Source organism: Peromyscus eremicus, chromosome 3 (assembly GCF_949786415.1).
Source record: "Peromyscus eremicus chromosome 3, PerEre_H2_v1, whole genome shotgun sequence".
Classification (NCBI taxonomy): domain Eukaryota; kingdom Metazoa; phylum Chordata; class Mammalia; order Rodentia; family Cricetidae; genus Peromyscus; species Peromyscus eremicus.
In genome coordinates, this window is record NC_081418.1 from 50,261,715 (window position 1) to 50,276,452 (window position 14,738).

The window sequence follows — 14,738 nt, forward strand, 5'->3', positions numbered from 1 at the left end:
TGGCTAGACTGTCTGATGAGTAAGCCTCTGGGACCTCTCGCTTCTTTCTCCCCAGTATTTGAATTACAGGTATGTACTGGCTTTCTATATGGGTGTTGGAGGTCAAACTTAGGTCCTCCTGCTTGCCCGGTAAGCCCTACACTAATGGAGACTAGCCCCAGTCTCACCTTTTTTCTCCAAGACTTGAATTTACTATGTATCTAAGGATGACCTTGAACTTCTAATACTTCTGCCTTTACTTACCAAGTGCTGGGATTCCAGGCATGCTCCTCTATGACTGATTTATACAGTGCTGGGGATTGAACCCAGGACTTCCTGCATGCTAGGCAAGCACTCTACTAACTGAGCTACATCCCCAGCCCCCAGCCTTGTTTTTATATTCTTTTGTTGTTTTTTGGTTTTGTTTGTTGGTGGTTTTGTTTTTTGTTTTGTTTTTGTTTTTGAGACAGGTTTCTTTATGTAGTCCTGGCTGTCCTGGAACTCACTCTGTAGACCAGGCTGGCCTTAAACTCACAGAGATCCACCTGCCTTTGTCTCCCAAGTGCTGGGACTAAAGGTGAGCATCACCATGCACAGCCCTGTTTTTGTATTCTTAACAGATGATTTGAGGAAAAGCCATATCTAGTCAGAGTGAAACGAGTGTTTGAAGTCACAGGCAGTCAGCTCAGTCAGTAATGGAGCCCAGTTCACAGTGTTGTTTTCAACTTTGAAAGAATATGCTTAAGATAACTGACCCAGGAGACTTCTCCCCTGGGACTATACCTGAACTGTTTATTCTCAACTGTCTGTAGTCACAGCTTCCACATCTATGAATTCAACTGAGGATCAAAATCACTCCTTAGAAATTGCATCCATACTAAACATCCCCAACTTTCCTTGTCATTATCTCCTAAACAATGTAACATCATCGGATGACTGTTTGCTTAGATTTGCATTGTGTTGGGTACGGAGGAGGTGGGGGGAGGCGTCTATGCAAACACTACACCACTTCACACAAGGGACTCTGATGTCTGCAGGTTTTTGTGTCCGTAAGATTCTGGAACTAATTCTCTGAGGATACCAAGGAACGATTTTTGAGGTTAGGCAAGGATTTGGGCCACAGAATAGGCCATTTCCCTCACGTAATCTTGTGTGGTAACTAATATCATTTTGTGTGGCAACTAAAATGGCTGAACTGATGGACAAAACCATCCAAGTCCTTTATTCACCGTGCCTTACCTAATAACCACGGAGAACCCAGCTGGCTGCTACGGTTGCTTCATTATTAGCCAGGAAGAGAAAGGCTTTCCACCTCCAGTTGGCCAGTATTTCCTGTCCCAAATAAACAGTGCCTGTCAACTCCCCACCTGCTCATGAACTCTTTGTATTTGGAAGGGAAGCAGAGAGATAGGAGAGTCAGTAAACAGAGGTGGGGAGTGTTACTCTGAAGTGTCTACTTGCAGCAGAGACTATTCAAGCACCACAAAGGACTGTACCAGACTCACAGAATCCCCCCGAATCCTGAGCATTGGTCTGGCTACACGAAGTTCATTTGATTCCATCCATTAGCTCCTCGAATAATTATGAACAGTGTGTTTACCAACTAAAGCAAAGAGACGCTTACTTAAACTCTCCTCAGAACACTCACGCTCTGCATTCCAAGTGCTTAGCCTGGGGGTCGCCATTGTGTACACACAATAAATCTTAGTGTATCGGGAATCCAGGCAGTCACAAAGCTCTGATGATGGAGATTTTTTTTTTTTCTTTAACAGACAGAAGTCAGGGAGGGCAGTCAGACAATGAGACTCAGGCAAGGGCCGCCCTGAATCTCTGAGCCATGTGGGGGAGAAGATGGATGAAGCAGGAATTCTGAGAAAGACGACAAGAAGCAAGCCAGAAAGGAAAGAAAGAAGTTGGTGAAGCAGGAAGAGAAGAAAGCGCTGAAATAAGGGAGAGTGTGAGAGATGGAAGCTCATGTGTGTGGAGAGCAGGGTCCTCAAAAGGGGAGGTGTCCCAGGCAGAAACCAGGGAGCCCCAGGAGGGAGGAGCCAAGCTTCCACTGAAGGAAAGCAGGTACATTGTTCTTCAAACTGCATTACTCACTGCCTGCCATCTGGCTTCTGAGGTGCATGCAAGAGTGGAAAACAAAATGCTGGTCAGCAGCCCTGACAGTGAAAGATCGCCATTTGTGGAGGTTTGGAGGCGTGGGAGAATAGAATCCATCTATAGCGGGAGATCAACACCTTTGGACATGTCTCACATCAAAGCTCCAAGAGAATGTTTGGCCACCAAATCTTGATGGTTCTGTCCTAGATAGAGTTTTTAATCCACCTCCAAAAATTCAGGGTCCTAACTTTGTCCCTAAAATGGGACAGAAAAAAAACTTGAAGAAAACTAATTTTCAAAGCAAGATTGATTGTGTTATGTACAACAGAGCAGATGCCTCATGAGTGATTCCAATCGTCACCATGATCATCATCATCGTTTTCTGGTACTGGGCATTAAACTAAGATCTTGCACATGCTAGGCTAGTGCTCTACTTCTGAACTATACACCCAGCCCTTAAAAACAACAACAACAACCAAACTTTTGCATTTTGAAAACAGGGTCTTGCACTTATCCAGGATGGCCTTAAGCTCACTGTATAGACCAGGTAATCTTCCTGCCTCAGCCTCCCATAGTAGCTAGAACTACAGGCCAAGGAAGACAGTCAATTATTTGAAAGACAGATTAGTTCTTGGTGACTTAGGATATGGTCCATTTGCCAGCCAGGCTGGATCCAACACTCTTGTTCTGGTTCTAGAGGGATAATTGTCATCTGGGTGTTTGTACCTGGAAGCCTTGCCGTCCCTGGAAACCGTGACCAGGACTGGTTGTCATCCCTCTGCCTGCATCCTCTCCCTGCCTGTTTCTCTGACATCGACATTGTTATTGTCCATCTCCCCCCTTGGTTCTCCCTTCTTGACTCCCACATCCTGCCACCTTTTCTTCTGATTATCTCTGAGCTCCTCCTGTACCATTCTCGGTTCTCTTAACTAAAACCAGGCTGCCATTCACTAGTCTCACTCTGTTTCATCCTGCACGTAATTTAGAACAGTGGTCCTAGCACAGCTTTGAGCCCTACGGTCTCTGAGATCCCCTGCTCTCTACAGCAGAAAGCCCAGCCTGCCTCATGCAACTCAGGACGAAGCCCTCTCTACTAAAAAGACATGTGTTTGCTGAGACTTGGGATCATTCTGTATTTCTTTGTCTTTCTTAACCAGTTCTGTAGATTGTACATCTACAGTCTTAACTTGCTCCCCCCCATCATCTCCATGATTACTACCTTCACTAGGGCTCACCTCACACATTAGGATAACTACCACCTCCCCATCCCCACCACCATCCTCCTACCTCCCATCCCCCCATCCCTCCATCCCCCTACCTCCCCTCCCCATCCCCTCCAACCCACCGCCTGCCCAGCTCACTGCCTCCCTCTACCTGGATGTCTGTGGGTCTTACACTGGTCCTGACTTCCTGCCAGGCTTTCAGGAAAAGCATCCATTGTCCACCCTCTTCCTGTTTCTTGTCTCGCAGAAGCCCCTCACCTCTCTGGTCCTGGGTAAGTATCTTCAGAAAAGCACCGTCTACCACCATTCTTATTACTATTTGTTTGTTTTTGAGACAGGTTTCCTCTGTGTAACACCTCTGACTGCCCTGGAACTTGCTTTGTAGACTAAGCTGGCCTCGAACTCACAAAGATCTGCCTGCCTCTGCTTCCTGGGATTAAAGGCACGTGCCACCACCACCTGGCCTTATTACTATTTTTCATTCCTTTGTCCATTAAAAAATTTTTTTTTCCGAGGTAGGATTTCTCTATGTAGCCCTGGCTGTCCTGGAAGGTCCTGGAGACCAGGTGGCCTCAAACTTAGAGATCCACCTCTGCCTCTTGAGTGCTGGGATTAAAGGTGTGCCACTACCACCCCGCCCTGGCTCCTTTGTACATTTTAATCACCATTTGCAATTGTTTAGTTTGTTTCCTTGTGTCTTATCTGTCTCTCCAGTGAACTTTCAATGTCAAGAGGGCCTGAACAGAGTATATCTTGGAAACCATCCTTTATCTCGATGATTCCGATATTCTCATATGGAACATATCTCTTTTACCTCTGGCCGTCTGTGCCCTTCTTATGACCTCTTCCATGCCCTCTGGTCCTCCCTCTAGTTGACAAAAACAAAAAACACAAAACCAATGTATTGATTCAATTCAATCATGCTTCTTCATGTATATATGGGAAAATATATTTTAATGTGTGTGTGAGAGAGAGAGAGAGAGAGAGAGATGTGTGCGTGGATGCCCTTGGAGACCAGAAGAGGACATCATGCCTCCCAGAACTGGAGTACAGGCAGCTGTGAGCTGCCCTACCTGAGTGCATAGAACCGAACTCAGGTTGTCTACAAGAGCAGTTAGTGCTTTTAACCACTGAGCCATCTCTGCAGCCTGGCCTTCCTCCTCCTACAAGAACCTGCTCTGGGAACTGTCTTCAGCTTTGCTGTACCTTCTCACTTCCTTTTGTTTTCTCCCTGTACTCAACTCCTTTCTACTTTTATTACTCCAAATTAATTTCAGAAGTAGTGTTAGCAGCTTTCAAAAAACAACCCTCTACCACTAGCATTGAGGAGAGAGTGCACAGAGACAGGTGGGTCCCTGAAGATCATTGGCCAGCCAGGCTAGCTGAATCGACAAGCTTTAAGTTCTGTGAGCTCTCCTGGGCTAAACCTTGGGCCTTGTGCTAGTAGTTAGGGAAAGAATGGTTTCCACAGTATACAAGGGTCCAGGCCCTCTTGACACTGAGAGTTCAGTGGGGAGACAGACAGGACACTGGGGGACAAAAGATGGGGAGCAATCGAGGAAAGACATCTGGCATAGACTTCTGACCTCCATTAGCCCATGCATGCATGTGCACACACATGCACAAGTGTGCACACACACTAATGAGTATGAACACACCACACACATATCACAGCGCACATGCACACCACACCATATACACACATATACCAATCACATGAACACATAAAAAAAATAGAGCAAGAAAAGAAAGAAAAACAAAATAAAAGAGCTCCCTTCTCTCTGCCTCTCTCCACTTTCCCTTGTATGTGCCTGTACCTTGGCTCCTCTGCACTCTGCCTTTGGCTTTCCCCACTCTCTATGCCGTCCTAAGTCATCTTACACCTCAAAAGATTTCACTGCTGTCTGAAGACCTGGTGTCTGGTCCAGAGGTGCAACCTAGATATCTCCAAGGCTGCCTTAAGTAGCTAGTTGTGGGATATTCTCAGTCAAAGGTCTCCCAGACCAGACACTGCAACTCCACATGTCAAAAGCCACCCAGGTCTTCCTTTCCTATAGGACTTGTCTCCTGCACGGTGACAGAGTTCCTCTAACCTCAGAGTCAACTTTGGTTCCTGTCTCTAGCTCAGCTACTCTCTAGCTAAACAACCCTGCCCCAATACTCCTCCCACAATTCTGCAAAGATGGTTTCTTCTCTCCTAAATCCTTCAAAACCACAAGCTCCGGTTTCTCAACAGGCTCTCAAAGGGCCCTCTTGACCTCACCAGCCCTTTGTGGCTGCCTTAGGTTCCCAGCTTCCTGCACAGCTTAGGGTTTCCTGTTCCAGCTGGCCTTGTCTGCTGGTAAATGGTTTGGATGGTGGGTCTTCACTGGCCACTTGATTGGGTTCAGAACTTCTCAGGAAACACACCTGAGTGTGTCTCTGAGAGGGTATCCAACAAGGCTGAAATGCAGTGGGAAGCTGCCATCTCAGATGTGGGCAGCGGTATCCCGTGGGCTGGGGTTCCAGACTGATTCTAACGGAAAAGGCAAGCAACACCAGCGTTCATCTCTCTCCTGACTCTGGACACTATGGTCACCCGCCTCATGTTTCTGCCACCACAGTTACAGCTGCTTCCACCACCATGCCCTCCCAGCCAGGATGGATTTTATCACCTCAAGCTATGAGCCAAAAATCAAGCCTTCCTTCCTTAGGCTGCTTTTGTTCAGTATTTTTGTCACAGCCTCCAAGAGAGGTCACCATGTCACAGCCTCCAAGAGAGGTCACCAACACAGTGGTCTTCTGTGCAGGGGATAATCCTTGATCCTTTGTACTTCCTGGTCTCGCTGATGAAAATCCTCCCATCATGACCAGTCTTCAATCTAAGCATGGTGTACTTGGTCGTGGACTTGAGAGAGATGTACACCATTAGATAATGTGTCTACCAGATTTGACAGACCTAAAAAAAAAACTCCCCCAGAGCAGAGTTAATGGTAAAAATGTAGTAAAATAATAAATACTAAAAGAGAGTTTTAGTATTTATTGTCTTTACTTCTCCACTTAATTATACATTTATACAATTTAATTTTTAACAATGGCTATACTTAACAACCAGCTGGTAAGATTCCCAAACATGTAGCAATTGTCTTCTCTCAACCTGTTCTAGCAGCTATGGGTGTGGCTCATCTCACCTCTTACCTGGAGATCCTGGTCTCCGCTGGTCATTCTGCCCTTGATTCAGCTCTGCCCACACAGGAGTGTTCTCCTCTCCCACTCTGACAGTGCTGTCACCATATTATAGGGACAAGGGCCTGTTGCCCCTTTTACATGAGCATCTGAAGGTCAGAGGCTATGACTCCTCTTTGTCACCCCAGCACAGTTCTTGATCCATGCACAGTAGACACTGAGTGAGTGGGTGTTTTCTGTTGACAACATTTTCCCTTCCTTATCTCTAGATCTAATCATTTTGGAAAGATGATACATGATAGAACCATGAATCAGTGAAAAACCAAGTGCTTGGTAATTGGATGAGCTGACCACATGAATAGAGCATTTGCAGGGAGGAGTAGTTTACTTGTATCAATTTGGAGTAGGGCAGGGTATGCTCTCCCAGCTGGTTTCTAGACATGAGGTCACCATGCGCATGACTATCATGACTTAGGCTACAGAATGTGAATTCATTGCATGTGGGGAAGTAGTTGTATCAGACAGGGCTTTCCAGAGAAATGTAGTCAAGAGTCTGGGTGGGTGGGTGGATGGGTGGATGAATGATAGACAAGAGGGGTTTACTATGAGGGTTGGATCACACAGCTGTGGAGCTAGAGATGTCTTGTGATAGGTGGTCTGGAACCTGGAGTCCCAGCAATGACAATAGCTTGCTCGACCCAAGTCTGAAGATCTCAGAAGCAGGGAACCTTGTGATGTAAATCTCAGTGCAGGGCCAAAGGCCTAAGAACTGGAGTAAGGTAAGAGTTGAGTCCAGAGTCTAAAGGCAAAAGAGCTTGGAGTTCTGAACCTAAAGGCTGGAAGAAGGAGTCCCAGCCCTGAGACAGGAAGTGCATGCTTGCTTTTCCTCTGTCTTTTTATGTTCTGTGGGGGTGGGGAGAGTACAGCAGATTGGATGGCCTGCCCACATCAGGGCAGACCTTTCCCACCCATTTCATCTACTCATGTGTCAGTTTCTCCGGGGCACACCCAGAGATACTACTTCAATAGCTAGGCAGCTATCCCTTAGCCCAGTCAAGCTGGTACCTAAAAAACAACCCACCACAACGACCAATTAAGGTGATTATACGTCTGATATTATGCGGTATTCTAAACAGTGGCCTAGCCTTTCTTAATGAATGAAAATTAATTTCATCACTTTACGGTGGACAGAAAGCCAGGGCAGGCTATCAGGAAGGGTTAGTTAGCTAATGGACAGAACCCACCTGTCACTGAGCTGCTTTTGTGTGGAGGTGCTGTATTAACTGCTACAATGGGATATAACCCTCAGCTGTATTGCTATCAGTGGGGTGCTTGTTATTATGGTGACCTAGGTTCTAACTTCCAAGCCTTTTCCAAGAGACTCATATTTTTGCAGCCAACTAACCACACTGGATGGTGTCTTTGGGCTCCTAAGTTGTAACACATCTACAGAAATGGAGCTCAGATCTCACCAGGAGCGAGTCATGATGTGCTCGCTAGAACTGTTTTATCTCTTACAAGGATGGCTTGTTTACAAAACAGAATCTTTTTGTTTTCGGAGCAGATTCAACAGTTCCATTAAGCAACAGCCAAAGTCGCAGTCACTTCTCCAGAACAGATTTCAATCTTAGCAAGATTTATATTTCACAAATAAATATTTAAAAACAAACCATAACAGAGCTAAAACTAACCATATCACATATCCTCAAACTACACCAGCTCATCTAGACTCGGGTCTCGTGGAAACTGTGTGTTACTAAAACCTGAGAGAAATTGGAGTTTTTCCTTAAAGAAAAGTTTAGGGTCTTTAAGATTCTATCTACAAATGACCTTAGTCTGAAAGGCAAAATCCGAAAATGGATTTTTTTCATATTTCATTCAAATTTCAGTTGGTAGAATCTAAAAGAACTTATTTTGGGGTTGGATTCAGCCTTATCCAATTTTGATTTAGATTAGCTAAAAAATCTCTCTTTATACAGAAATATTATTTCTTGCTTATGATAGGTATAGATCGACATAGTCTCTGCTTTAGCCTTGCCAGGTTCAGCACTGGGTCACTTTTGTGCTTAGCAGACATTTCCCAAGATTCTTAGGTTCTTGGGCTGGCAAGATGGCTCAGTGGAAGAGGCACTTGCTGCCAAGTCTGATGACCCAAGTTCAATCTCCAGGGCCCACATGGCAGGAGAGAACTGGCTTAGGCAAGTTTTTCTCTGACACCCATCTGTGTGCCATGGCACATGCACACACACACACACACACACACACACACACACACACACACACACTAATTAAATGTGATACAAAAATTTAAAAAGGAATCTAAGCTTCTCATTCAAAGAGGAGGTATATGGAAGAGTGGGGAGCTTCCCAAATGAGCCTGTTTACTTGCTTGTTTACGTGTATATGTATAGTACACATGCATGTATGTATGCATGTTTGAATGTGTGTGGACACGGATGTAGGTACACATGCATATGTGTGTCCATGTATGTAGAGACCAGAGGATGATATTCTTCTCACTCACTCCTCACTTTATTTTCTGAGACCAGATTGTCCTGAACCTGGACCTCACCATTTTGGCTAGTCTAAATAACCGGCTTGTCCAGGGACTCTCCTGCCTATATCTCCCCAGTGCTGGGCTTCCAGGCAGACCACTACACCGGCCCAGCTTTGATCTGGGTTCTGGGGATCTGAACTCTGGTCCTCGCATTGTTGTGGCAAGCCCTTTAGCCAGTGAGCCATCCCCCCATAAGTGCTTGTTTACTGTTTGAGCCCAGGCTGCCTTGAACTCACTATGTAGCTAAGGATGACTTTGAACCCCTGATCCTCCTGCTTCCACCTACTCAGTGCTGGGATTACAGAAGTACAGGGCTGGCTAAGTGAGATTGTGCAGAGCTGTGCATGGACACATTGTCCTCGTTGGAGAAGTTAAAAGAGACCGAGCAGGTTCTCCTGCCTTTGAGATGTTGCCTGGGAGGATTATCTGGGTCTAAGCTTGATGACTGTAGGCTAGGAATGAGTCCATAGCATGGCTGAATCTCTTGAACAGAGACATTGTGGAGCCAGCTTCTAGAATCAATGTCTAGACACAGTGTAAAGACTGAGTAGGGTAGGAGAGAGGGCGTGGTGGTTGGTAGCACATGTGGCTCGTGTAAGGGCCCAGGTTTGGTTCCCAGAACTCACGTCAGGTGGCTCATAACCACTCATGACTCTAGGTCCGGGGATCAGACACCCTATTGTGGCCTGTTTGGGTACCTGTGTGCACATGGTACACACACACACACACACACACACACACACACACACACACACACACAGAGTGTAAAAAAGTAATAATCTTTAAAAAAAAACAACCCAGAATGATGGTATAGCCAAGAGAGGGGGAAAGAAGGAATAAAAATAAAAACAAGAATAAAAGGAAGGTGGCGTTCCATTCTGACAAGAGCCACACAAGGAGACACTCTAAGGACTGCCAGGGACCTCTGGGCAGGGATATTCCACAACCTCAGCAAGATGGGCTGCTTTATAATCTTGCAGTGTCCCAGAATATACTCTATCATGATAAGAAAGGCCTTCTTGAAAATAAGCAAGGCCTGAAATTGGGCCGGCCACATGACTCCATTTCTAATTAGGTGGGTTTTTTTTTTCAACCTTGTCCTTCCTGGCCTGTACCCTCCAGAGCAATTGCCTTTCATAAATTTCAGGTACGTGCCTAAAGCAGATGGTGGAAATATAGGAATGGTCATAAATCTAGGCCCAGTGGCTCCCAGCTCTTATATTCCAGGCTCTCAAATGCTGGCCTTGGTATAACTGGAATTCATGTCACAGGACGGTCTTCTTTTTTTTTTTTTTTTTTAAAGATTTATTTATTTATTACATATACAGTGTTCTGTCTGCACGAATCCCTGCAGGCCAGAAGAGGGCGTCAGATCTCATTACAGATGGTTGTGAGCCACCACGTGGTTGCTGGGAATTGAACTCAGGACCTTTGGAAGAACAAGCAGTGTTCTTAACCTCTGAGCCATCTCTCCAGCCCACAGGACGGTCTTCTATGGGTGGCAATTCAGTGTGCGACACTTGTTCCTTATTGCCATCCTTGAAAGCGGCAATGCACGGAATTCCAAAATATCTGGCATCTCCCTCTCGACCATAAAAGCTAGTGGGAGGTCCCTCTAGAGCCGAGACGATCGGGCTGAAACGTTCTGTCTGCACTGTGTGGTCAAGGCAGAATTCCTACCGAGCAAGTATGCATGAACACAGAGACATGATATCAGCCCCACATTCTGGGGGTGACCTTTTCAGTCAGAGATGGGGGGAGTGTACAGCCCCAGAACAGAGGTCTTCAAATCAGATGCTTTGACCCAAACCAAAGGATTCCAGAACTCTTTTTCTATCATAATAATAAAACATGTGAGGGGCAGGGGAGATGGCTTGGCCGGTAAAAAGTTTGCCCTGCAAGATTTAAGACCAAAGTGTGATACCCCAGAAGTCATGTGGAGCGGGGAAGAGCCAGGCATGGTGGCACATGCTTGTAATCACCATGCAGGGGAAGCCGAGGCAGGCAGATTCTCAGGGTCTTTGGGCTAGCCAGCCCAGCCTACTTGGTGAATCCCAGGTCAGCAGGAGACCTTGTCTTAAAATAAACAAGTGAACAACCACAACTAAGGTGAATGGTGTCTGAGAAATGACAGCTAAGGTTGTCCTCTGGCCTCTGCATGCAAGCACACATATGATCACCCACCTGTGCACTTGCCCACACAAGAACACTCACACACACTCACACACAGGGACAGACAGACACACAAAGCAATGCATGTTCATTCTAGATTTTAAGTTCAGACAAATATAAGGAAGAAAACACTTTTTGCTTTCTCTCTCTCTCTCTCTCTCTCTCTCTCTCTCTCTCTCTCTCTCTCTGTGTGTGTGTGTGTGTGTGTGTGTGTGTGTGTGCGCATGTGCGTGCAAGCAGCAAGATGTCTTTCGCCCTTTGGTGCACTGTGTGGGCTGTGCATAAATAAAGAAGGAACTTTCTCAGAAAACAAGAGTAGAAAATGAGTAGGAAGAACACGCAAATAGAAGTGGAGGTGGACTATGTCCTATCCTGGCTCTACCTTCCCACTCATGCTTGGAAAGGACAGAGGGCTGCAGTACCCCTGTGCAGGTAATGGGTACCTTCTCAGCCTCCCATGAACAACGGATGGACCTTCCACCCCCACCCCCATTCCCAGACTGTAAGTGCTTCCAAAGTGAATCCCCTGGGGAGGCCCTCATGCTATTTGAAGCAAAACTGGGGAAGATCATGAGTTTGATGCCAGGCTGGGCTACATAGGTACAAACTAGGGTACCATGGAGTATCCACTGAGTAACAAGCTGAAGGACAGAGCTAGGAGAGGTCCCGGTGACCAGGACAGCAGACTCAAATGGAGACCCCAGGATAGAACAACCACGGGAGTACCCGGGTTAGTGGCAACAACAGTAGTCTTGGAAAACATCTGGGTACCACACAGATGCTCTGGGCACTGAGTCAGCGTCCATTCTCATAGAGCATCCTTGACACCAGGTTGCTGGTTCTCAGTTTGGTACCATAGCTCTGTCCTTCAGCCTCTTACTCAGTGGATACTCCAAGACCCTATCTCAAAAGTTAAAAGCCAAACCAAAGAAACAGGGCTGGGTGCGGTGTGCCACCACTTTAACCCCAGCACTCAGGAGGCAGAGACAGGTGGTCTCTGTGAGTTTGGGGTCAGCCTGGGCTACAGAGTGAGTTCCAGGACAGCCAAGGCTACATAGTAAGACCCTGTCTAAAAACGAAGCAACTCCCCCTCCAAACAAACAAACAAACAAACAAGCACCCCAAGAAACCAAAATACGTTTGTGCCTCTGGTCAAGGGCTGGTGAAATTCATGTTCTACTGAGCTAACTAAGGCTTCCTGAGAAGTGCTGAGGACAGAGCAGAAAATCCAGGGGTCTTGGGTTTTCCAGAGGTTTCTTACTTAGACCCTGTTTCTTGGGAAGAAAACCCATTATAGACTTCCTGTAGTCCTCAAGCTGTCCAGATACCCAACCAGGTCCCTGTCACTGCTTATCTGTGAGTATGTTCCTGAAGCCACCTTTCCTGTGGCTATGGACTCCAATAACTCTAGAACTCAATGACTCTGATTATCCATTATTATACTTTTCCATAATTATCCATTAATATTCATTATTATACTCATTATTCACATTAATAAAACTAATGTGAATAAATATTGGGCTTTACAATGATAGACAGAATCTATACTTTTTTTGTGGGGGGGGTCCAAAGCTGTGTCATTTGGGATCTATTCCTAGTGGGAGATGTATGAGATGAAGGTTCGGAACCTCCTGGTTCTGCCTTCTCCCCATTGTATCTGCTTCTTTCTGGTCAGCTGGGTCTTGCTTCCATGCCTGTCTGGCTCCCTTTGGATGGATGTTTTTCTGAGGTGGGTCACAGGATTCAATGCTGCCTTTACCAGCATCTCTGTGCTTCCTGTCTGGCCTGGAGGAAGCTCTGTTCAGACAGCATCAGCCCCTCCTTGCTGGAAACCATCTGAGTGGGAAGAAATAGTTTGAGCCATCTCTCTGTCTAGTATTTTGGGAGGCCATCTCCAGACCTCTGCTCTTCTCTTGCTCACTTAGCCGTACCCTGGGCTATTGGTTTGTTCTTCACGAAAGTTGAAGTCTGGAGCACATGGCGGCTCTCTCCTTCTGTCTGTTTCTCTCTCACACACACATTTGTTGGGAAGATCACCAGTGTGACTGACATATTCTGGGCTCTGATTATGCTCCCCACCATGACAGTCATGATGGAGACTGTCAGACCAGAAGGCAGCAACAACTTCTAGCCTTGTCTTCACCTAGATCACTGAGCTCATCTGTTAACAGCCTGGCCGAGTGTTCTCTCAGCACAGCTGTGCCGGAATCAGGAACTGGTCAAAGCCATCAGATGAAAGGACAAACGTGGAAGTCCTAGTTCAAGATTGCCCAAAGGGCTCTGCAGAGCTCCCGAGTCCCAGTATCTCACTGACTTAAAGGCCCTGAGGAAACATGACACAGATGTAGAGGCCAAGCCATACAGGGAGGACTGCTTTCTGAGGCAGTGAAAGCCTCCGGACTGGAGGAATTCAAACTGAGAACCGGCAACCTGGTGTCAAGGATGCTCTATGAGAATGGATGCTGACTCAGTGCCCAGAGCATCTGTGTGGTACCCAGATGTTTTCCAAGACTGCTGTTGTTGCCACTAACCCGGGTACTCCCATGTTCCATCCTGGGGTCTCCATTTGAGTCTGCTGTCCTGGTCACCGGGACCTCTCTTAGCTCTGTCCTTCAGCCTGTTACCCAGTGGATACTCCATGGTACCCTAGTTTGGTGATGGTATCAGGTCCTTCAACCCCAGATACAAGTCCAAGTCCTGCCTCAAATCCACATTGCACTCCTGTTCGAAGGCTGTGAGAGACTCACAGGGGCAGAATAAATGGGGAGAGAGTGTACGTGTGAGTGGAGAGTGAGCTTGACTGATTTTGCAAAGCAGCCCTATGAGGCTCCCAGACCTCACCATGGCAGTTTTCCTATTTCTAGGCAGCCTGACCAAGCAGACAGAATAATACGGTCAGTTCCATGTGGGCAGGCCATATCTTCTGACATGAATTATTCTAATTGACAGCTTCTTCCAACCAGCAAATGCAGTTGAGTTAACACACCCCAAACTGATTTTGTTGGCAAACATCACCCAACTGTTTTCTTATTAATTTACCTTGGCAACACCTCTCCATCATGCAATTATGTGGGATTTTAGACCCATATTTACACCCATCCCACACACACCTTATGTTACCTCATCTTCTACCATGTTGAGGGAAAGGACACAGTCTTGGGCTTCCTCAGAACTTCATATAACATTATTGGAAAATGACAAAGACATTTGTTCCCAGGAGTAAAGGTTCGGGACAGCCCGGGCTGGGGGAGTGGCCAGCTGGAAGAGAGAAGGTATCCCTTGGAATCTGAGGGGGAGGGGAGAGTCTCCAGGCCAGGTATTTTCTGGATTTTGATTTGGTTGCTATGAGTAAGCTCCAAACTTGAGAATTTTAAGATGTCTCCCCTCATACTATGACTCCTGGGAGACAGGAAGGGCTGAGAAACACAGCATCCTTAGAGGAGGGCCCAGTTCATCAGCAGCTGCCCTGGGGAAGCCGCTAAAAATATAAATTCTCAGGCCCCAATCTAGGTCCACTGAGTCAGAAGCACCGTGGG